This window comes from Lynx rufus, unplaced genomic scaffold, assembly GCF_022079265.1.
Source record: "Lynx rufus isolate CCGP_SWC_20201006 ecotype Redwood Valley unplaced genomic scaffold, mLynRuf1.p SCAF_14, whole genome shotgun sequence".
NCBI lineage: Eukaryota > Metazoa > Chordata > Mammalia > Carnivora > Felidae > Lynx > Lynx rufus.
Genome location: NW_025814828.1, coordinates 19,620,914 through 19,646,991, shown reverse-complemented (window position 1 = coordinate 19,646,991; position 26,078 = coordinate 19,620,914).

Sequence of the window (26,078 nt, the reverse complement as noted above, 5' to 3'; positions counted from 1 at the left end):
ATTCACTCCACAGTCTTTTGGGATGTGGGATTTTTTGGCCCACCCTCTACCCCTCAAAATAGATTTGCAGAATAGATAAGACTGCAGTGTCCACAACATTGGTATACAGTTGTGGATCATGTTTCTAAATGCTTTGGTGAGGGGGAAGCATGTAAACCTTCACCTTTTCCTTGATACCTCTGATGAATTGAGTAGGTAGTTTCAGTTAGACATAAAGGGTAGAGAACCCCATTAATCTAAGAAAAACATTCCTTGGTTATTACCCACTCATCTGTGTCACTGGGGAATTGATATTGCTTCTGTATGACGGATGGCTATGATTACAGATAAAATACTCCTTCTTGTTCAAGTGCAGTCAGTTATGGAGAGATATACTCAGCTTTGCTCCCATAGAGAGCAGAAAGGAAAGAACAGTAAGGCCAGGTCTGGGCTAAAATCTAATGAGATTATGGAGGCTTCCTCCTCAGGTAGTAGATGAGGAAGCCCTGCCAGCTATGCTGGGGGGAGAGACGTGGAGATTGCTCGGTAACCCAACAACCAACCTCCGTGTTCCAGGCAAGTCTCACCATGAGTCCGTTGGTATTGACAGGAAGATGACCAAGAAGACAGAAAAATTTGCTAGATTTTTCGTGTTTAGACTGATGTTTCTTTAATGTGGACTTTTCATCTAGGCCTTTATTCTTTCAAGAGCAAACAGGTCTAGACTCTAGAGCATCTCGAACTGGGACAAAATGCTTTATCCACTGGTAAGAGTGTGTTGGGGGCTTGACTACACTCATGTTTTTTGACACTTTTCCAGTCCTTATGCACGCAGGGACATAAGTCACTGTGATGCCTTGAAATTCCTGTGAACATTGTCAAAGTTTATAAGAAATGCTTTCAGATCAGATTGTGGACTGATGTGAGTTTACGTGTGGGCCTTTACAGACCAATGCACATGCAAGATATTGTAACTGTTACTGCTGAATGTATTGTGGGAAGATTTGTGTTAAATATATGCAATTCTTCTCTTGACTGTAAGGGATGATCCCAGTGGGGAAATGCCGCAATGAGAACAACGGTAGTGGGATGAGTGGACGTGTGGGAGCCCATCAGGCTTCCTCAGCACAGTCGTGAGGTATCAGTAAAGCCTTATGAGGAGGGTGGTGAAAGGAGGTTCCCATTCTGATTAAGAAACTAAAGGAGAAAGGTGCTTAAAGAGAGTACATCACCCTACAGTAACCCTGTGTGACCACTGAGAAAAACCATTGGTACTTCACACCACAATATGAATGACCACAAACTCAGTTCAGCAACCCTCCTCGCCCCTGTAGTTCCAGTTATCATGATGGTCCTGGAGTCCATTGTGCTGACTGAAGGGCCTGGTATGCATCACTGGTTATTTTGATGCTTTTTTCCTCCAGATCGTATGACAATTGGATGATCAGAGGCTATTTGTCTTTATGGAGCTGTAATGTATGTTCTCCAGTGTACTGCAGGGTATCCTGAGGCATTCTATAGTTTATCATTGTGATTGGCTGAGACTCACAAAAGGCTGGATTGTCACCAGAAGAGTCCTGGTGTCATTAAATGATGACATAATTCTGATAGAAGGGCTAAGGGCAGTGTATTGTGTTTGTTATGTAGGCAGTGCATTACCTCTGTAACTCATGTTGGAAGTTTAACCATGAGAAGTATCAGCAGCTAGCCAGCTAGATACAGTTCTGGTGAGGCATGTAGACTGATGCCCAGGTAACATTCCCTGAGTGTATTCAAGAAAAACTGATAGCCTAAAACCCTCCAGAAAACCAAACTTGGCAGTGCTGATCAGTATTGGATGGCCTTCATGCCCCGTGTAGGGTTCCTGTTAAGCTCTTTATAAAAGATTTCTCAAAAGCTAGCCATTTGACTAACATGCTATAGAACTTCTCAAGCTGTGCATGCCACTTTTCTACTGAGGCACATCACTCATGCTGTGTGTTTTGAAAGAAAGTATCAGAAACTGACATTTATGTGACCTGAGACCTGTAGCAAAGGCAATGGCACCCTTTGCGATTTTGTTTATGGTGCTTGCCTGGTAGGGTGACCTGATACACCCCATCTGAAAGATTACTGCTGGCTTATTAGTGGGTGCTGATGGATACTGAGAGGGTAACAAAGCACGACCAGGTGTCGATATGCCCTAACTTTCCTATCATACAATGAACACCAAATAAGAACCCCCAAAAAGTGACTGTTGCCCAAGAAATAATCTCTTTTTAAGTGAAAGTGGCATATCCAGGGAAGAACTAAACCAGGCATTAATAGTGTGTCATAGGTTCAGGAAAAAGTGTCTAGTCACTCTCCAAGTTTGGGTGACTGAGATGCAGAGATGGTGCTAACACCCCATTTTCTGCTGACCTGTATTCACCCAGGTTCCTGCAGACGCCTGGGTCTGGTGCATAGGCACGTGCACTAAAGTCAAGGCAGACACATAGTAATGAGCTGTGGAAGCTGTACCACCTCAAAGAAAACCACTTGCCCCCGTGCGTGGAAGAAGGCAGTCTGCTCAGATGGTAGAGCTTATCTGCATAGCCTGAAGGCTGTGGTGCTGGCTCTGAAAAACAGGCCCTGAAATGCACCTTGTTACATTTGACTGACTCCTGGGCAGGAGGCCACAGGCTGCCAATGTGGACAGGTGCCTGGCAGCGGGATGACTGGATGATTGATTCTCAATCTCTGTGGCAGCGAACATAATCATTCAGTTGCACAAGATGTGCACCTCCTGTTTCTGCCTTATGTGTTGCATATGAATCATCTTGAGAATGAAATTCATTGGAATTAGCAAGTTTATTAGATTATGTCCTGCACAGGTTAGCACCCTGGTCACCTGGATGGACTGTGCACTAGGGAGTGTAATCCATCTACACTTTTGGAGCTGGCCCCAAAACAAGACCCTGTGATTCTAGCACATGCGGCCAGCCATACAGTCAAGTAGAGAGGACATCTCCAGGTCCCATACACAGAGGTGCGGACCTGGTTTTGTACCCTCCTTTCAAGGTTACCACTGGACATAGACTACAGTAAATCAACCATATGCACATGTACAGAAGAAGGGGGCATTTTATGCAAGGACTTGTAGTTGAACTATGACTTCATTTGGATTTGTTGACCACATGTAATCAAATATTGGGGCCACTTTTGTAGTAAAATGCACTCAGCAGTGGGCTACTTCGTGTGACATTCAATGGACCATTGATTTCCTGTGCCTTCTTCAGGCTGCAGATACCATGGAAAGATGGCTTGAATTCTTAAAGAAAAGAAGAGGAATGGTTAGCTGATGCTTAGCTCCCAGTGGAGCACACGCTTAGAAAAGTCAGTTTGGGGTCTAAATGTGGCGTTCCTCTGGCAGGTATCTCCCATTTAAATTGAATGTTTAATGAATTTAGGGATGTGGGGAGGAGGCCCAGATTATGATCAGGGAAGAAAATGCCTACCACATTTCTGCCCCCAAGTTTCTTGCTTTTTACCTAAAATTTTCATCTCTGTATTGGGAAACAGACTAACGCCAACTGACTCAGTTTTGCTCAGGTTTTTGGCAAGACAGTATACGACCTCACTTTAGAATATGAAGTTCCAGACATTTATTGTTTTGGACTTTGGAACCTCTGCCCAAATGCTCATATCCGAGGATGTGTTGCTTTCAACATTTTATTCTAGGCAGGCTTTTTGGTCATGTCTGACTGCACCTTCCTTCAATGCACCCTTAATTGTAGGTACTGCATGTGCCTTTCCTTACCACTTTCAAATGTTGAGGAAGGCAGTACCTCTTCATCCCATAATTCTATGAGATGTCAGGGCACCTGCAGACCCTTCTACATGTTGACTCCTTTGTCTTCTCTTCGGGCTGCCATCTTTTGGTTGGTCTTAGAACTTTATATTGATTTATCTCCAGTCCAGACTTCTCCTCCTACTGTCCAATGGAAGTGTTTAGACTAGTGAATATTTTCTGGGACCCTCTTTTGTATTGTCCAAGGCCCCCTAAAAAGATTTGGTGTTTGTTGGCTGTTGATTGCAGCTTCTGGTGTCTAGTCAATCTGGGCTGACCGTTGTGTGTAGTCCTTCTGTTTGGCAAATGCCAGTTTCCCACTTTTGAACTCTTTTTGCCATTTGGGTTGTGACTTATTGGGGCTCTCAGCACCAGGCTAGGAATCTCCATCCCAAGCTTGCATGTATGATGGTGGTGGCATCTCAGGGCTCCTGTCTCCATGTTGGCCTTGGGTTCAGCTCTCCCATGGACAGAGCAGTCTGGCCCCAGCTTTTTATACAAATTGTCTCCATGATATTTTAGCTTCCTTCTCCTGAGGTCAGCTAAAGTACAGTGTCTTTTTAGAAAAAATACTTGTGTATTTTTGTGTAACCTTGTCTTTCATAATAGGACAAGTTGATATTGAATAGGGAGAGCTGAGCTTCTAGCATTGCTCCATGATCATTTGCTGGCAGAAGTAACTTAGGAATCTAACTGTCTATCTATCTATAGGAGACGTGTATGTGAAAATGGATTGCACTAGGATTCTCCCTGCCCAGCTTACCTAAGAGTCTCCTAAAATGATTGGGGTCCTGTCTTCAGTCTTAGAGCCATTGCATTCTTTATAGAGAACAGTCGGCATGAGTGAGAAGGAGAACTTGGGAACATTTGATAAAAACAGAAAAGGAGAAAGAAGGGAGAAAAGGGGGTGAATTGGAAGATATTTAGGAAGGCAAGGCACATACAATGTGGGTGTAATCCAGTATGCCTTCATCTTGTGATTTCCTGAAGATAGATTTTCTGGACCTGACAGTATATGCAGCCTGTTGACAAATGTTTGTGGCTTTAGGCAGCAAGTGGCGTGATTAAAATCTCCTGAGATCTTGGCAGTTTGGACTTTTGTAGATCTAACACTTTGAAAATGGCCTTTCTAGTCAGATCTTACTTCATTCAGGAGGAAAGAAGCCTGTGGTAGAAGTTGAGGTCCCTTCGTCACTAAAAAGAACTGGAGAGTTCATGAATTGGTTAATGTATTAACGGGTTTGATAGAACCCGTATTCCCAAACCACTGTGGGGTAGCACTTCATTTTGGTGATGCCAGTTCCTCACATTTGTGCTCCTCCTGACTTGTGTATAGTGACTTGCCACTGCCCCTGCATGCTGCGGGCTTAGTACCAAGCTGGCAAACCTGAGGCCACCAGCTCGTGCAGTGGTGCCTGGCTGCCCCTCGAGTGGCCTGTCTTCATGTTGGGCCTAGATCGACTCCAGGAGATTTTATCTTTTCCTCCTAGAGGCTGCTGAGGCCACAGCGCTCTACTGAAAACACTGGTGAAGTTTCTCAGGATCCACATAAGAGTGAAAACATATGGTATCTGTCTTTCTCTGTATGGCTTATTTCACTTAGCCTAACACTCTCCAGTTCCATCCACGTTGCTACAAAGGGCCAGATTTCATTCTTTCTCATTGCCAAGTAGTATTCCATTGTGTGTATAAACCACAATTTCTTTATCCATTCATCAGTTGATGGACATTTAGGCTCTTTCCATAATTTGGCTGTTGTTGAAAGTGCTGCTATAAACACTGGGATGCAGCTGCCCCTATGCATCAGTACTCCTGTATCCCTTGGGTAAATTGCTAGCAGTGCTATTGCTGGGTCATAGGGTAGATCTATTCTTAATTTTTGGAGGAACCTCCACACTGTTTTCCAGAGTGGCTGCACCAGTTTGCATTCCCACCAACAGTGCAAGAGGGTTCCCGTTTCTCCACATCCTCTCCAGCGTCTATAGTCTCCTGATTTGTTCATTTTAGCCACTCTGACTGGCGTGAGGCGGTATCTGAGTGTGGTTTTGATTTGTATTTCCCTGATGAGGAGCGACGTTGAGCATCTTTTCATGTGCCTGTTGGCCATCTGGATGTCTCTTTTAGAGAAGTGTCTATTCATGTCTTCTGCCCATTTCTTCACTGGATTATTTGTTTTTCGGGTGTGGAGTTTGGTGAGCTCTTTATAGATTTTGGAGACTAGCCCTTTGTCTGATATGTCATTTGCAAATATCTTTTCGCATTCCGTTGGTTGTCTTTTAGTTTTGTTGATTGTTTCCTTTGTAGTGCAGAAGCTTTTTATCTTCATGAGGTCCTAATAGTTCCTTTTTTGCTTTTCATTCCCTTGCCTTTGGAGATGTGTCGTGTAAGAAATTGTTGCGGCTGAGGTCAGAGAGGTTTTTTTCCTGCTTTCTCCTCTAGGGTTTTGATGGTTTCCTGTCTCACATTCAGGTCCTTTATCCATTTTGAGTTTATTTATGTGAATGGTGTAAGAAAGTGGTCTAGTTTCATTCTTCTGCATGTTGCTGTCTAGCTCTCCCAGCACCATTTGCTAAAGAGACTGTCTTTTTTCCATTGGGTATTCTTTTCTGCTTTGTCAAAGATTGGTTGGCCATACATTTGTGGGTCCAATTCTGGAGTCTCTATTCTATTCCACTGGTCTATGTGTCTGTTTTTGTGCCAATACCATGCTGTCTTGATGATTACTTACGGCTTTGTAGTAGAGGCTAAAGTCTGGGATTGTGATGCTTCCCTGTTTGGTCTTCTTCTTCAATATTACTTTGGCTGTTTGGGGTCTTTTGTGGTTCCATACAAATTTTAGGATTGCTTGTTCTAACTTTGAGAAGAATGCTGGTGCAATATGTTTTCACTCTTATGTGGATCCTAAGAAACTTGACAGAAGACCATGTGGGAGGGGAAGGAAAAAAAAAGTTAGAGAGGGAGAGAGCCAAACCATAAGAGACTCTTAAAAACTGAGAATAAACTGAGGGTTGATGGGGGGGTGGGAGGGAGGTGAGGGTGGGTGATGGGCATCAAGGAGGGCACCTGTTGGGATGAGCCCTGGGTGTTGTATGGAAACCAGTTTGACAAAAAATTTCCTATTAAAAAAAAAAAAAGAAAAGAAAATACTGGGGAGTCTCTGTAGGCCTAGATGCAATGCTGTCATTTGAACATCATAGTTGTGAAGTGGAACGTTACCATCTCCAGTTCATTCCCATGCCAGCTCCCTTTTGTCTCTACTGGCAAAGGCAGCTCCAGCCCTAGTTTTCCTTTTTACACTAAGCAGCCACCATACCTATGTCACTGAAAACACAGAGAGCAAAAGTGAAGCTTTCTGAAGCTCTCGCACTTGGATCAGTCATTCCAGCCCTTATTTTCTGAGATGGTTTTCTCATCCCTTGGGGTCTGCTAAGATACCAGAATTTCTGCACTGCCCTCATTTGAGCATAGAACTGCAGAATAGGAAGTCACCTTGCTGCGGCCTAGAGGTGGCTCCTGCGTAAGCAGGTACTCTACAGCCTGCCCTGAGATAGTTTATCCATTTTCTTCTCACATGTCTTTTCTGCTGTGTGGCCTGAGGATTACAGGGAGATGGAATTTGGCCTCATTCTTTTTTTTGCTATATTAGTAAATTTTAAAGTGTCAAAATGTAAAAAAGGCCTTTAAAAATATTCTCCTTGGCCTTGTATGTCTCTGTGAATGAAATGCCAAATTTGGCATGTGGCTGATGCAGTTATGATGCTCCTTTGTTAGATAAGAGGCCATCATTCCAGTCAGGTTAGTGGCTGGAATAGATTCCCCAACATCTGGAGTCACATTCTGTCACTTAAAATGGTGATGGTGGTACCTTTGATGATCCCAGCTGAACCTGTCTGAGGATGAGATGAGACTTCCCTGATCTGCTAGCACAGCAGGGGCAGGTTAGGAGGTTTCAAGGCTCCCTCAGATCAGGAGAGCAGTGCAGGCCAGCTTATGAGAGGTGTGGTGCCTCAAAATCTGGTAGCATGTTCCTTGTCCACATGGTAGGTGAGATGTGATCCCAAGGGTCCTCCCACTGTCCAACCTTTGCCAGAGTGTGTGGGCCGGGGTAGAGTAAGAGATTTCTCTGGGATCATATAGCAAATGTTACCTACTGAAAATAGTTCAGAGGGTTAGGCAACAAGGTGTAGGGTTGGAATCAACTGTTCAATTGGTGCATAGTTGTTGAAATTACATTTGTTGTGGCCAAAGGATGGCTGAAAGGATGTGCAAACCCATGTTTACTGGTACCATTTGGACCCCCTGCTTCTTCTTTACTTTCTGCTTCCATCCAAAGACAGTAGATGGTCTCCTATAAGCTGGTGTGTTATAAAGGTATAAAAATATCTGTGGTGTATGTTCTTGTAAAAAGTGTTTGAATGTAGCTATAGAATTTCTAGTGAAAAGATGAAAAGTTAAAAGTGATTTTGTCCTTGAAAAGCCGGCAAGCCGATCCGTTGCCTGCAGCACGTACTGATGTGTAATTGGAATGTGTTACATGCTGAACCGTCAGTGTTTCTATGGTATCAGGGGATGGTTCCTTCGATGTCCAAAGTTTTCAATGTATAAGGATGTCTTGTTGATCTGCAAGCTTTAGATGTCATTCTCGATGGCCTTGGATCCCAGCAGAAGGAAGAATTACAGTTCCCAATAAATTTGAGGGCATACTTGCTAGATACGATACTTGAAATTATTTAAATGAGTTCACACTCAGAATTATGAGTTTAGTCAAAAAACAACTGCTGTCCTTCACACATTCTGGTATTCTGTGTTCCCGACAGAATAGTTGTTGCTCCTTCAAAACTTCTACAAAAGTTGCCTGTTTGTTTCTCATTAAAACAAGCAATGCTACCCTGGGATTTGTACCACCTTCTCTTGGCAGATTGACTCCACAGATTTAAAATTCCCTCCTTGAAACGGGAACCCTCTTGCACTGTTGGTGGGAATGCAAATTGGTGCAGCCGCTCTGGAAAGCAGTGTGGAGGTTCCTCAGAAAATTAAAAATAGACCTACCCTATGACCCAGCAATAGCACTGCTAGGAATTTACCCAAGGGATACAGGAGTACTGATGCATAGGGGCACTTGTACCCCAATGTTCATAGCAGCACTCTCAACAATAGCCAAATTATGGAAAGAGCCTAAATGTCCATCAACTGATGAATGGATAAAGAAATTGTGGTTTATATACACAATGGAATACTACGTGGCAATGAGAAAAAATGAAATATGGCCTTTTGTAGCAACGTGGATGGAACTGGAGAGTGTGATGCTAAGTGAAATAAGCCATACAGAGAAAGACAGATACCATATGGTTTCACTCTTATGTGGATCCTGAGAAACTTAACAGGAACCCATGGGGGAGGGGAAGGAAAAAAAAAAAAAAAAAAAAGGACGTTAGAGTGGGAGAGAGCCAAAGCATAAGAGACTGTTAAAAACTGAGAACAAACTGAGGGTTGATGGGGGGTGGGAGGGAGGGACGGGTGGGTGATGGGTATTGAGGAGGGCACCTTTTGGGATGAGCACTGGGTGTTGTATGGAAACCAATTTGTCAATAAACTTCATATAAAAAAAAAATAAAATTCCCTCCTTCTGGAGGAGTTAAGGTTACAGTGCTTTTCTGGAAAAGCGTAGGTGAGACCCAGCATACCCAAGTATAGAATAGGACCTGGGGAGCAGTAGCAGACCTCACTGATAAAGTGTTTGATGACTCTGGGCAGTTGGTTTTGTCAAAATGTACTAAGGTCCACTCCTACAATGAGGGAGAAAGAAGCGATGTTAAGGATGGGTTCGGGCAGAAGCCCAATGGGATTATAGAGACTTTGTTTTTGACTAGCAAATGAGGGAGTTTTCCAGAAAACTGTCTGCCAGTTTTCCTGGAGGACAAGGAGTGGAGATCACCCAATTTTCTGTGACTGACCCCATGTTGTAAGTCAGTCTGTCCAGGACCATACTGCTCATAACAGTAGGAGGGCCAAGAGGACCTCGGCCCTTTGGCTGAAATCAGTGGATGCTAAACTGACTCATTCAGTACCACCATTCTACCCAGTCCTTTCTCCTTCAACAGTAAATAGGTACAGGGCAGGGGTTGAGACCCTCCTTCTCTAATTGAAACTGGACGTTTTATACACTGGTCAAGGTGTGTTGGAACTTGATGGCACTTAAAGTTGTCAGGCCTTTCAGCGTTTATAGTGTGACTGACTGGGCCACAAATCACTGTGGTTCCTAGAATTCCCCAATGAGCACAGTCAAAAATTAATTTTGGATGTGGAAATAAATTTCAGATTGGACTGTGGACTGATGTGAGTTTATGGGTGGGCTCTTTGGGGCCAATTGCACAAGGTGTTGTAAGTGATACTGTTGAAATGTATCGTAAGAGTTGTTTGCTGTAATCCAGCCTCTCATTGTTCCTTCAGATTTGGGCAGATCCTGACTCAAGTTCTTGACTTTATTTGTATGAATGAGATAGTATTCCTAGTGTTTCCCTAACTCAGGAAGACAGAAACCAAGCATACTGAAGCTGTTTGTTATTTGCTTGAGGCAAGGGCGAAGCAGTAGTTGTCCTTCCCTCCTGAGGGTGGAGAAAATGCCCACCAAGCTCTCTTTCACAGGCTCCATATCTCCACCTTGGAAAGCACATTTTTCTCTTGTGCAGCTTGTGGAAGTGCATTTCTGTCCCCAGCCAGCCCTCTTTTGTACCTTCCGGCAGAGGCAACATCTCTTGCTTTTCAAATACATTAGTGAGATACCACCCCTGTGTCACTGTGACTCCAGGGAGCATGAGTGAAGCCTTCTCAAATGTTGAACTTGGGTCAGTCATCCCAACCTTCATCCTCATAAGGCACTTTACTTATCCCCTTTAGGGTCCCTTGAGATATAGGTATTTTTGAGTATACAGTTGCAGAATAGAAAACCACTTAGCTTGCAGTCTAGAAGTGGCTCATCCACAAGGGGATAACCTAGAATTTGCACTGACATCATTCATTCTCTTCTGTCATCCTGTATTTTTGGTGTGGGCCAAGGTTCACTCAGAGATGGCACTTTTACCTTGTTTACTTTTCGCTATCTTTGTAAGCATTAAAGTATCTAAATGTAAAAATGACTTTTTTGTATTTTTACTGGAACAGTATTTTGGGCCTTGTCCTTGTCCATGCATATCTTTGTGCATGAGATGACAAATTTGGCCTCAAAACTGTGGCTGATAAAAGTACCTTGCCCTTTTATTACTTAAGGGGCCATGCTGGCTTCATTAGTGCCTAGGATAGATCACCGGCATCTAGTCACATCCTCTCACCTAATGTGTAAGTGAGACGTGGATATAGGGTCCCCTTACTAAGGAATTTTGTGTTAGGATTGACAGGGCTTTTTTCCCCATTTCAGTGGATGAGATGAGACTTTCCTGATACTGTTGCCCAGCATGGGTACCTTGGAGGACATCAGATCTTTCTTGAATCAGGCAAAACAGCATGGGCCAGTTAATGAAAGATGCAGCTCCCCAGGATGTGGTAACTAACCCTTGTCTACATGGTGGATGAAGGGGGAGCCTAAGGGCCCTCTCACTGTTCAGCCTATTCCAGGGTGTGTGGGCCAGGTTGGGGTAAAGATAGATCCTCTGGGATCTGATCATGTACGCTACTTATTAAGAAATTTTAGGGGCACCTGGGTGGCTCAGTCAGTTGAACATACGACTTTGGCTTAGGTCACGATCTTGGAGTTTGTGAGTTTGAGCCCCGCATCGGGCTTGTTGCTCTCTGCACATGGCCCACTTTGGATCTTCTGTCCTGCTGTCTCTCTGTGCCTACCGTGCACGCAGTCTCTCTCTCAAAAATAAAGAAAACATAAAAGAAATTAGAGGGTTAGGCAGCAAGAGGTAGGATTGAAGTCACCTGTCCAATTGGCCCCTCATTGTTTTTTCAAGTATACTTTTTGTGGCCCAAGAATGGCTGGAATTAGGCACAAATCTGCACTTTCTGATTCCAGTAACTTCCCCTGAATGTTCCCCCTTTATTTCCTGAGCTTCTACCTCAGGAGAATAGGTAGTCTCTTGGAAGCTCATGTTGTAGGGTTTGTGTAAAAATATCCATGGTCTGTGTTTCTGAAAAAGGTGTCTGAATGCAACTGCAGCACTGATGGTGAAAAGATAAGGAGTTAAAAGTGATTTTGTCATTGAGAGGTCTGCAAGTCCATTCATGCGATACACGGCATAAAATGTGTAATTGGTATTGCGGTTTGACTAGTGAAGTATAAATCAGGACCCAGGGGGCAGTAGCAGACTTCATGGATAAAGTAGTGACAAGAGGCAGCCAGTTACTTGGAAATGTACTTACGTTTGTTCCTACAGTGGATAAAATAGAAGTGATATTAAGGATGTGTTTAGGCAAATACCCAGTGAAACAATGGAGGCTTCCTTCTTGAGTAGCAGATGAGAGAGCTTTGTCAGTTTTGCTGGAGGACAAGGAGTGGAGATCACCCAGTTGCCTAATTAATGTCCCCAGTAATTGTTGACTGTCTAAGGCAGTTAGGCCACAAGCACATGGTAAGATAGGAAGAGGACCAAGAAGACCTAGAAAACCTTGCTGAGATTTGTTTTCTTCTGACTGGTGTTTATTTAGCTCATTCAAAACTCAAGAATAAGCAAGGGTTAAAAGTAGAGATCAAGACATGCTAGACATTCTACAACTGGAACAGGAAGCTCTATCCACTCATTAAGGTGTGTTGGGGACTTGACTACAGACAGGTTCTAAACTTTTTTGGTTGTTATGGGCACGGAAGTAGAAATCACTCTGCTGCCTTGACACCCTCATGTCAAAACTTTACTTTGGATGTAGAAATAGCTCTCACGTTGAACTATGGACTGATGTGAGTTTATGATAGAGCCCATATGGACCAATACACATGCAAATTGTAACGTTGGAATGTTTTGTGGAAATAACTGTGTGTCGTTCTTTTCTTGATTGTAAGGGATGTTCCCAATGGGGGAAGTGCCATGATTAGTGTAGTGGTAATGGGACAGATGGACAATTTGGAGCCCAAAAACCTTCTCTAGCCCTGCTATGAGCTATCAGTAAAGCAGTGTAGGAAACTGGGTTAGAGAGAAAGTGTTAAGAGGTCCCTACAATGATCAAGGAATTAATGGAGGCAGAGGTGCTTAAAGAGTCTACACCACCCTACAGTAGTCCTGTGTGATCAATGAGAAAAGCTAGTGTACTTTGCCCCTCTCTGTGGATTATCATGATCTCAGTGCACCAACAGACTTCCTTGCCCTTGCAGTTCCAGATATCATAATAGTCATGGAGTCCATTCCACAGACTGAAGAGTCTGGTATGAAGGGCTGGCTGGACATGTTACTGTGTTCTTCATATTCCACTGTAATCAGATGATTCCAACCTCTTTGCCTTTATGGGGCTCAGCATGCAAAGTATGCTGTCTGTTTTGCCACATGGTGCCCTAAGGCTTTCCAGGACTTGTCACTGGCGGATTGACTGAGACCGACAAAGACTGAATCTTCACCAGAGGAGGCCTGTTATCTAATGATGACATTGTTCTGATTGGAAAGACTAAGGGCAGCGTACTTTCTGCCTTAGATAGATAGCCCAATATCTGAGTAACCAGTATGAGAGTCACTGGCCAGCCATGCATATTTAGTTCTGGTGAAGCATGTCAGCTGATGACCTGATAACAATCTCCTAGCCTGTTCAAGAAAATCTGATGACCTTAAAACCTCCAGAAAAATCACCTTTGGCATAGCATATTGATAATCTTGATCAGTATTGGGTTAACTTCATACCTTACTTGGGGATCCTTCTCAGTTCGTTGCATCACATTACTCAGAAGGCTTCTACTTGGACCAACAACATGCTTAGAAACTATACAACAGGCTGTACAGAACACATTTCCACTGGGCCAGTCATCGGCACGGTGTATTTTGAGGAATATGTTCCTACACACTTGTGCAGTCTGTAACTTCTAGCAAAAAGATGGCACCCTTTGGAATTTGTTAATGGTGCTTGCCTGACATCGTCACCCAGTATACCACATTTGAGAGAGATATTGCTCTCTGTTAGTGGGTACTGGTGGACATAGAGAGTACAAAGCAAGAGGGCGGGTGGTTTTTACATGCTGACTTCCCTATCATTGGATGGATCCTAAGTGAGAGCAATAAAGTGGGTATTGCCGAACTAACATCCATTTGAAAACAAAAGGCGTATCCAGAGAAGAAGTAAACTAGGCATTAGCGGTATCTTAGAGGTGCAGGAAAAAGTGTCCAGTCACCGGCAAGATGCAACTGACTGAAATGCAGGGCTTATGCTATCAACCTGTGTGCTGGCAGTACACTCAGGTTCCTGAAGGTGCTTTGGTCTAATACGTGGATCTATTTGCTTTTTAAATTCAAGGCAATTGTAGTTGCAGCAGAAGCTGTAGAACACCAAGGAAAGCTGCTTTCATCTGTACATGGAAAAGGAAATCCTGCTTAATGAATGGAGATATGGGCTGTGTTTGCCCTTGAAAATTTTAATCAAATGCACCTTTTTACATTTTGATTGACTCTTGGCAGACGCCCAGAGGCTAACAGCGTAGAGAGGTCCTAGCACTGTGATAGCTGATTTATCAAGTCTCAGTCTCTAAGGTGGCATACATAATCAGCTAATTACAGAAAACTTACACATCATATTTGTGTGCCATGTGCACAAAGATAGGGGTCCTTTGAGAGTGAAATCAAAGGCATCAACAAACAATCAGACCTATCTTGCTCTGGTTAGGACCATGATCACCTGGATAGGCTGTGCAACAAGGCATGGAAATCCATCTACAATTAAGGACCTGGCATGAACACAAGACCTAGTGATTCCAGCATATGAGGCCAAGGAAGCCTGGAAAGGGGCCCAGAGGGTCAGCCACACAGTTGAGTAGAGAGGAGATCTCCAGGTCCCAAACACAAAAGTTCTGGATCTGGCTCATTCCCTGTATTTGAGGTTATTGCTGGGCATCGATGTAGTAGATGCCTTTTCTGAGTATGGGCACTGCCAACCCCTGTGTGCATAGCATATGGGGGAAATCTATGCAACGATTTTTAGTTGGAGTGTGTTTATATTTGGATTCACTGACCACATGCAATCAGACAATGGTGACACCTTTGTAGTAAAATGTTCTCATGCTATGGGGTATTTGATGGACCATTGACTTACTGTGTGATCCCCAGGAAGCAGATGCCATTGAAAGATGGCTAGGATTCTTTTTTTTTTTTTTAATATGAAATTTATTGTCAAATTGGTTTCCATATAACACCCAGGGCTCATCCCAACAGGTGCCCTCCTCAATACCCATCACCCACCCTCCCCTCCCTCCCACCCCCCATCAACCCTCAGTTTGTTCTCAGTTTTTTTTTTAAACGTTTATTTATTTTTGAGACAGAGAGAGACAGAGCATGAACAGGGGAGGGACATAGAGAGAGGGAGACACAGAATCTGAAACAGGCTCCAGGCTCTGAGCTGTCAGCATAGAGCCTGACGCGGGGCTCGAACTCACGGACCGTGAGATCATGACCTGAGCCGAAGTCGGACGCTTAACCGACCAAGCCACCCAGGCGCCCCTGTTCTCAGTTTTTAAGAGTCTCTTATGGTTTGCCTCCCTCCCTCTCTTTTTTTTTTCCTTCCCCTCCCCCATGGTCTTCTGTTAAGTTTCTCAGGATCCACATAAGAGTGAAAACATATGGTATTTGTCTTTCTCTGTATGACTTATTTCACTTAGCATCACACTCTCCAGTTCTATCCACGTTGCTACAAATGGCCAGATTTCATTCTTTCTCATTGCCACGTAGTACTCCATTGTGTATATAAACCACAATTTCTTTATCCATTCATCAGTTGATGGACATTTAGGCTCTTTCCATCATTCGGCTGTTGTTGAAAGTGCTGCTATAAACACTGGGATGCAGCTGCCCCTATGCATCAGTACTCCTGTATCCCTTGGGTAAATTGCTAGCAGTGCTATTGCTGGGTCATAGGGTAGATCTATTTTTAACTTTTGGAGGAACCTCCACACTGTTTTCCAGAGCAGCTGCATGAGTTTGCTAGGATTCTTAAAGAAAAAATTTAAAGAGGAATTGATAACTAAAAAAATTTAAAGAGGAATTAAACTCCCAATGGGGCACACGCTTAAGAAAGACAGTTTGGGGTCTAAATATGGCATTTTCTGAGCAGTTACCTTCCACTTAAATTGAGTGCTCCCATGATAAGGTTGGGGAGGGGAGAGGAGGCCCAGATTCACTCTGGGGAGGAAAATTCATACCATACTAACTTCCACCAAAGTTTCTTTCCTCTTTTTCAACCTCAGTTTTCATATTTCTAATTTTGAAATGGACTAGTGCTAGCTGACCCAGTTTTGCTCATGTTTTTAGCAAGTGTTATAGTGTTATCTTAGACATTTATTATTTTGGCTTTTGGAGCATCTTCTAATTTTCTTCTTTTTTTAAATTTTTTAATGTTTATTTAAAAAAATTTTTTTAACATTTATTTATTTTTGAGACAGAGAGAGACAGAGCATGAACAGGGGAGGGGCAGAGAGAGAGGGAGACACAGAATCTGAAACAGGCTCCAGGCTCTGAGCTGTCAGCACAGAGCCCGACGCGGGGCTCAAACTCACGGACCGTGAGATCATGACCTGAGCTGAAGTCGGACGCTTAACCAACCAAGCCACCCACGCGCCCCTAATGTTTATTTTTAAGAGAGATAGAGTGTGAGTGGGGGGAGGGGCAGAGAGAGAGGGAGACACAGAATCCGAAGCAGGCTCCAGGCTTTGAACTGTCAGCACAGAGCCCAACCAGGGGCTTGAACCCACAAACCGTGAGATCATGACCTGAGCTGAAGTTGGATGCCCAGCTGACAGAGCCACCCAGGCATCCCCCATCTAATTTTCTTATATCTGAAAACATATTGATTTCAACATCCATTTTGAGGCATTGCTAGTACATTTTCTTGTTGACTTTATTTCCAAACTGGATGGAAGTCAGTATCCCTTCATTTCATAATTCTATGAGATATCAAGGTATGTTCAGACCCTGCCTGCGTATTAACTTTTGTGCTCTTCTGGGATTAAATCCTTCTGGTTGTTCTTAGAATTTTGTATTGGATTATTTGCAGTCTGAACTTACTCTCAACTGTTAAGTGGGATCCCATATTTGTGAGTAAGTTGGTTGTGACAACTCAGGAGGCCCATATCTGTGTTGCACCCTTACCTGAGCCCTGCCAGGAGAGAACCTTCCGTAACCCTCATTGTTTGACAAAATTACTCAATGAGACATTTAACCCCTTCATGCTTGAAGCAGGTAAGGTCACAGTGCTCTTTTGGAAAAATAATATGCAACCTTGTAGCTAACATAGGACATGTTGAATATTAGCAGGGAGGGGAGAGAACCCTTACATGCTCCATGGTCATTTAGGGTAGAACTAATTTAAGAAAACACATATATAGACCGCCTGCCTAATGACAGGAGGAGGACTAAGGGGGCCTAGAAGCCTTCGCTAAATCTCTGCTATTTGGACTGTTGTTCATCTAAAACCTCCATACCACTTTTGTACCCAGACTTACTTGTTTCAAGTACATTGGGGTCTAATATAGAGGGTCAGATCCCACCTTCTCTCATAGTAATCAAAGGCTTTATGCCCCAAACAAGGAAATTTTGGTCAAGGTTGCTGAAGCCTTTCATTTGTCTAGATACTGGACCCTAGGACAGTCTGCCACCTTAGAGTATCCACCAGCATTCTGAAATTTTTCCTTTCACTGGATATGAAAGTTATTCTTTTTTAAAGGTTTTTAGTTAAATTCCAGTTAACATAGTGTAATATTAGTTTCAGGTGTACAATATGGTGATTTGACATTTCCACACTTCCATACAACACCTGATGTTCATCACAACAAGTGCCCTCCTTAATCCCCGTCACCTGTTTCACCCATCCCCCAACCCACCTCCCCTTTGGGAACCATCATTTGTTCTCTGTAGTTAAGAGTCTATTTCTTGGTTTGCCTCTTTCTCTTTTTACCTATGCTTGTTTGTTTTGTTTGTTAAATCGCAGTTATCAGGGAAATCATATGGTATTTGTTTCTCTCTCTCTGACTTATTTTGCTTAGCATAATACTCTCTAGTTCCAACCATGTCATCGCAAATGGTAAGATTTCATTCCTTTTTATGGTTGAGTAATATTCTTGTGTGTTTGTGTGTGTGTGTGTACCCACCACATCCTCTTTATTCATTCATCAGTCGATGGGTACTTGGCCTGTTTCCATAATTTGGAAATAATATAGATTTGGAAATAATGTAGAAATATTGTAGATAATCTGCTTTATGTATAAACATTGGGGTGCATGTATCTCTTTGAATTAGTATATTTGTATTCTTTGGGTAAATATCCAGTAGTGCAGTTGCAGGATCATAGAGTAGTTTTATTTTTAACGTTTTGAGGAACCTCCATACTGTTTTTCCTGAGTGGCTGCACCAGTTTGCACTCCCACCAACAGTGCAAGAGGGTTCCCCTTTCTCCCCATCCTCGCAAGCACCTGTTGTTTCTTGTGTTGTTTATTTTAGCCATTTTGACAGGTGTGAGGTGATATCTCATTGTAGTTTTGATTTGCATTTCCTTGATGATCATTAATGTTGAACATCTTTTCATGTGTCTGTTGGCCATCTGTATGTCTTCTTTGAACAATATCTATTAATGTTTTCTGCCCATGTTTTAATTGGATTATTTATTTTCTGGGTGTTGATTTTTAGAAGTTCTTTATATATTTTGGATATTAACCCTTGATCAGATATGTCATTTGCAAATATCTTTTCCCATTACATAGGTTGCCTTTGAGTTTTGTTGATTATTTTCTTTGCTGTGCAGAAGCTTTTTATTTTGATATAGTCCTACTAGTTTATTTTTGCTTTGTTTCCCTTGCCTCCGGAGACATATCTAGAGAGAAGTTGCTATGGCTGATGTCAGAGACATTGCTGCCTGTGTTCTCTTCTGGGATTTTTATGGTTTCAGGTCTCACATTTAGGTCATTCATCCATTTTGAATTTATTTTTGTGTATGGTAGTCAAGTAGTCCAGTTTCATTCTGTTGCATGTTCCTGTCCAGTTTTCCCAACACCATTTGTTGCAGAGACATTATTTTTCTCATAGGATATTCTGCCCTGCTTTGTCAATGATTAATTGACCTATAGTTGTGGGTTCATTTTGGGTTTTCTGTTCTGTTCCATTGATCTATGTGTCTATTTTTGTGTCAGTAGCATACTGTCTTGATCACTACAGCTTTGCAATATACCTTGAAGTCTGCAATTGTGATGCCTTCAACTTTCCTCCTTTTTTTCAAGGTTACTTTGGCTATTTTGGGGGTCTTCTCTGGTTCCATACAAATTTTAGGATTGTTGGTTCTAGCTCTGTGAAAAATGCCATTGGTATTTTGATAGAGATTGCATTAAATGTGTAGATTGATTTGAGTAATATAGACATTTTAACAATATTTGTTCTTTTAATCTATGACCATGTAATGTCTTTCCATTTCTTTGTTATTCTTACTTTGGAATGGAGACTGATGTGATTTTAAAGCTGGGCCCTTTCATCCATTATATACACAAAATGTTGTAAGTGATACTGCTGAGTGTATTGTGGGAAGAGTTTTGTTATGTGCATGTAATTCTTTCTTGACTGTAAGGGATGTTCCAGTGGGGGAAATGCTACTTTTAGAACAATGATAGTGGAATGAGTACACAGCCAGGATCCCACCAGGCTTCCCCAGCCATGCTCATGAATTGAAGTACAGATATTGTTAAAATGTTGATACTACCCAAAGCAGTCTATACATTCAATGCAATCCCTATCAAAATAACACCAGCATTTCCCCCAGAGCTAGAACAAACAATCCTAAAATTTGTATGGAACCACAAAAGACCCTAAATAGCCGAAGTCATGTTGAAAAAGAAAACCAAAGCTGAAGGCATCACAGTTCGGGACTTGAACATGTATTACAAAGCTGTAATCACCAAGGCAGTATGGTATTGGCAAAAAGAGACACATAACATCAATGCAATAGAACAGAGAACCCAGATATGGACCCACAAACGTATGGCCAACTAATCTTTGACAAAGCAGGAAAGAATATTCAGTGGAAAAAAGTCTCTTTAGCAAATGGTAGTGGGAGAACTGGAAGCAACATGCAGAAGAATGAAACTGGACCACTTTCTTACACCATATACAAAAATAAGTTCAAAATGGTGAAAGACCTAAATGTGAGACAGGAAACCATCAAATTCCTAGAGGAGAAAACAGGCAGCAACCTCTTTGACCTCGGTCACAACGACTTCTTACTTGACATGGCTCTGCAGGCAAGGGAAATAAAAGCAAAAATGAACTATTGGCACCTCATCAAGATAAAAAGCTTCTGCACAGCAAAAGAAACAATCTACAAAGCTAAAAGGCAACTGACAGAATGGGAGAAGATATTTGCAAATGACATATTGGATAAAGGGTTAGTATCCAAAGGCTATTAAGAACTTACCTAGCTCAACACCCCAAAAAACAAATAATCCAGTGAAGAAATGGGCTGAAGACATGAATAGACACTTTTCCAAAGAAGACATCCAGATGGCTAACAGACACATGAAAAGATGCTCAATGTTGCTCCTCATCAGGGAAATACAAATCAAACCCATAATGAGATACCACTTCACATCTGTCAGAATTGCTAACATTAACAACTCAGGAAACAAAAAATGTTGGTGAGGATGCAGAGAAAGGGGAACCTTCTTGCACTTTTGGAGAGAATGCAAATTGCTACAGCCACTCTGGAAAACAGTGTGGAGGTTCCTCAAAAAATTAAAAATAGAACTACCCAATGACCCAGCAATTGTACTACTAGGTATTTATCCAAAGGATACAAAAGTGCTGATTCAAACTCTGCACCCCAGAGTTTATAGCAGTACTATCAATAGCCAAATTATGGAAAGAGCCCAAATGTCCATCAACCAATGAATGGATAAAGAAGATGTCGTTTATATATACAATGGAATACTACTTGGTGATGAAAAAGAATGACATTTTGCCATTTTCAACAACTTGGATGGAACTAGAGGGTATTATGCCACGTAGTAGGTACCATTAAAGTAGTGTAGGGTACCGGGATGTCAGGGGAAGGGAGCATATGGGTGAAAGGATGACTCTATAATGAGCAAAGAACTAATGGAGAGAGAGTGCTTAGATTATACCACTCTACAACCACCCTGTGAGGTCTGTGAAAAGGCATTAGTGTTAGATGCCTCACTGTGCTGTATCATAGCTGAATGGGGGAGTACTTTTTTGTGTGTGTTTCTTTTTTTTTTAGTCCTCTTTGAACTTGAACATCCATATATCATAGTAATCAAAGAGTTCGTTCTGTAGACTGGAGGCAGCTTTCACTGTGGTGGACATGGTAATGATATATATAATATATATATTCTCTCAAGATCTCTCTTAGAGATCTCTCTTAGATCTATTTTTTAATTTTTTAAAAAAATTTTAAAATGTGAAATTTATTGTCAAATTGGTTTCCATACAACACCCAGTGCTCATCCCAACAGGTGCCCTCCTCAATACCCATCACCCCCCTTTCCCTCCCTCCCACCCCCCATCAACCCTCAGTTTGTTCTCAGTTTTTAAGAGTCTCTTATGTTTTGGCTCCCTCCCTCACCTTTTTTTTTTCCTTCCCCTCCCCCATGGTCTTCTGGTAAGTTTCTCAGGATCCACATAAGAGTGAAAACATATGGTATCTGTCTTTCTTTTAGATCTATTAAGATTCTCTCTCTCTCCCTCTGCCCCCTCTCTTGCTCCCGCTCTCTCTCTCTCTCAAGATAAATAGACATGTTTTATTTTATTTTTTTTAATTTTTTTAATGTTTATTTCTGAGGCAGAGAGAGACAGAGCATAAGTGGGGGAGGGTCAGAGAGAGAGGGAGACACAGAATCTGAAACAGGCTCCAGGCTCTGAGCTGGCAGCACAGAGCCTGACGCGGGGCTCGAACTCACAGACTGTGAGATCATGACCTGAGCCGAAGTTGGTTGCTCAACCGACTGAGCCACCCAGGCGCCCCTAAATAGACATGTTTTAAAAAAGAAAAGAAAAAAGGGAATACTGCTCATTGGGTGGGGTCTGGGCTGTGGTGGCTTGCCTTGAACACCCTCTTTCCCAAAATGCACATTGTTAATTTTTTTTAATGTAGGCTTCATTCCCAGCGTGGGGCTCAAATTCACGACCTTGAGGTTAAGAGTCAGATGCTTAACCAGCTTAGCCACCCAGATGCTTCACACATTGTTCATTTTTGACCAAGTTAGGGTTTGTGCTCATGTGCTCTCAGTGTGGACTGGTGCCTGTTAAGACCATGCCCAGGTTCTCATGTCTCAGCCTCTGTCATGGCAAACATGATCTTCTGATTGCATGAGATAAACACCTCTTTTTCATGCTCCATGTGGAGCACAGATAACAACTTTTTGAAGACAAAAATCAATGGAATCAACAAGCTCATGATACCTGCACTGCCCAGCTTAAGACCATGCTTACCTGGATAGAATTGGCCAAAAAAACCAAAAAACCAAAAAAACAAAAAAAAAACCCAAAATGGTAATACATCTATAAGTTAGGCCTTGTCCCGAAAACAAGTCCTAGTGATTCCAGCACATCAGGCTAAGGAAGCCTGGCAGACATGCCTAGAATGTTAGCTGCACAATCTAGTAGGGGATCTCCAGTTTCCAGAACAGATGTGGCAGACCAAGCACTCTGCTCTCCTCTCAAGATTACCACTGGGCATGGAGAGTGGTAGATCCATTTTCTGAGTATTATTGTGAGCCCCCCGTGAACATCACATGCAAGTACTGTTAATTGGACTGTGTTTTAAATTTGCATTTGCCTGGGGCAGCCATCAAATAATGGTGCCACATTTGTGGCAAAATATCCAGCAGTGGGGAACTCCATGGGACATTTGATGGACTATTCATATCCATTGTCATTTCCCAGAAGCAGGTGCCATTGAAGGATGGCTTGAGTTCTTAAAGAAAAAACATGAAGAGAAGTGCACACGTCATGTATGGCCCCCAGTGGCGCACACACTAAAGAAAGTCAGTTTGGGTTCTAAATGTGTCATTTCCCCAGCAGGTACCTCCCATTTAAATAGAAAATGTAATTATAGGGTTGAGTAGAAAGGGAGGGAGCACAGATTTACAGGCAGGTAGAAAATGCCCCCACATTCTCAGTTCTGTCCAAAATATCTTTCCTCCTGCTTCCACCTCAGTTTTTACATCCTTAGGTAGTGAGTGGGCTAATGCCATCACAACTGGTTTCGTTGGGTATTACAGTACTTACTTTAGAATTTGAGGTTTGTGGCAATTTTCACTTTGGTCCTTGGGGCATCTGCATATACTTGTATCAAGGTCATTTTGCTTTCAAAATTTTTCCCAAGGCAGGCTTTCAGGTATATGCCTGACCCAGAGCATCTTCTCCCGCAGTACGCTTAATTGTATGCCCTGTGGGTGCATTTCCTCATCCACTTTAAATATTTCACATAGAAGGGAAGCCAGTATCCCTTCATCCCGTCATTCTAGGAGTTGTAGGGGTTCGTGCAAACCCTCCCATATATTGCTTCCCTTCTGTCTGCTGGCTCAAAGTCTTCTGGTTGTTCTCAGAAGGAATTTTTTATATTGATTATCATCTCCAGTGTGGATTTGTCCCTTAACATGCACACCTGGGTGCTTAAGCCTATGGGTTTTCTCAGGGAGCCTGTGTTATGTATTTGTAGGCTCCTTAAAAAGATGTGGCATTTGTTGGCTTCAAATGCATAGTAGCTCATGTATCTAGTCACTGTTAGCTTGCCAGTGTGGGCAGTCCTTCATTTTGGCAAACAAAAGTTTCCAAATTTTTATTCAGTTTTCTTGTTTTGATGTGGTATGTTGGGATTCAGCTGCCCTGGGCTCAGCCCAGGGATGGGCAGGTGCCCAAGTTTGTGTGTCCTAATGAGGCCCCGTCTTTCCAGTGTGGCCTTGTGCAATTGTGTCATTCATTTGGCCAACCACACACCTCACTGTGCCTTTCTCAAGGCAGCTCCAGCCCCGGGTGTGGAATTCACTCACCTGAGTCAGACACTGCTTCATGTGTTTCCCAGCTCCAGGGGAGATAAGACAAGCTTCCTGAAGATTCGTGTCACATTGTCCATAATCTTGTAGACCAGGCTTAGCAGTTTAAATTTGTTCCTAGAGAAATTTGGGAGTCACTGAAGATTCCAGAGTGGGAGAATCATTCATATTTGTATTTAAAAAGTAACCATACTAATAGTTTGGTGGATGGAGGTGAGGCTGATGGTGGGTAAGGAATGCTGAGGACTTCTGCCTAGGAGGTACCTAGAAGTCACTTATTCAATATCCAGGAGGATTTATTAAGAGCATTCCATGTGCCAGTGACTGTGCTTGATAAAATGATGGACCAAAATAAATATGTCTGCTGTGTTTTTGGAAAATAGTGGGGAAGTGAAAAACATAGTCATTTATTTAATAACCACTCAGGTGTGTGTATTGTTTTGTGCTGTGCTAAAATCTAAGAAGGAAAAGTCAGTTTTAAAACAGCTTTTGGAAAATAAAGCTAAGAGAGCATCTTTGAGAAGTTAGCGTGGAAAATGTAGGATATTTAAGAGTTAACTAAGGGAGGAGCCCTCTGAGAATGTTGCAGGTAGAGAAAGAACATTAGTGACATCCTGGAGGGAAGGGAGTCTAGCACAAACTCGCTTAAAAAGATTTTAGTGGGCTCCACAACAGATGATTGTGCTGTAGGATAGAAAATACAGGAAGAGAATAAGCAGGTCTAAGGGCAGCAGGGGAAGAAAGTAAAAAAAAAAATGCTGTACTTGGGACCTATTAAGTTCAAAATGTCTGAGAAACATTGAGCAGGGCAGGTAGACAGAGCTGGAGTTTGAAATTGTAGATTCATCAGTGTTCATGTGATACTTTGATTCATCGCTTAGTCAAGTTGCCCAGGGAATATATGTGGAAACAGTAGGGTCAAGAATGAAACCACAGGGAAAACCAGTAATTAAGAAATAAATAAAGTAAAAAGAGAGACTAAAGGAGACTGGAAAAAAGTAGCTAGAAAGACCAGGAGAGGGGCCCATGAATGATGTCACAGAAGCCAGCGGCAGCAGTTTCCACAGAGAAAATAGCTGGTTGGGTTAAATGTCATAGATGGATCACGTAACAAGTGCTATAAAAAGTCTGGGGTTGGGGAAGTCAAAGGTCAAAGATAACCTTAGCAAAGAAAATTTCAGTTCAGGATAGTCAGGAAAGTTAGTGAGGACTGAAAAGAACAGAAGTTCCAGATAGATTAGAACAAAACAAAATAAAACACTAGTATAATTTATGTAGCTTAGTTGTACTTAAACCTTTTTTTTTCTTATAAGTAAGGCCTCTGCTACCTTTGGTTAAAAACTGAGATAGAAAAGCCAACTTCCACGAATGGTTAGATACTTGATGTGGGACAGTTTACAATTTTTTAAACTAGCTTGATTTTTTTCCTTTTTTAAATTAATAATTTATTTATTTTTTAATTTACATCCAAGTTAGTTAGCATATGGTGCAACAACGATTTCAGGAGTAGGTTCCTTAATGCCCCTTACCCATTGAGCCCATCCCTCCTCCCACAACCCCTCCAGCAACCCTCTGTTTGTTCTCCATATTTAAGAGTCTCTTATGTTTTGTCCCCCTCCCTGTTTGTATATTATTTTTGCTTCCCTTCCCTTATGTTCATCTGTTTTGTCTCTTAAAGTCCTCGTATAAGTGAAGTCATATGATATCTGTCTTTCTCTGACTGACTCATTTCGCTTAGCATAATACCCTCCAATTCCATCCATGTAGTTTCAAATGGCAAGATTTCATTCTTTTTGATTGCTGAGTAATACTTCATTGTATATATATACACCACTTCTTCTTTATCTATTCATCTGTTGATGGACATTTGGGCTCTTTCCATACGTTGGCTATTGATAGTGCTGCTATAAACATTGGGGTGCGTGTGTCCCTTCGAAACAGCACACCTGTATCCCGTGGATAAATACCTAGTAGTGCAATTGCTGGGTGGTAGGGTAGTTCTATTTTTAATTTTTTGAGGAACCTCCATACTGTTTTCCAGAGTGGCCGCACCAGTTTGCATTGCCACCAACAATGCAAAAGAGATCCTCTTTCTCCGCATCCTCGCCAACATCTGTTGTT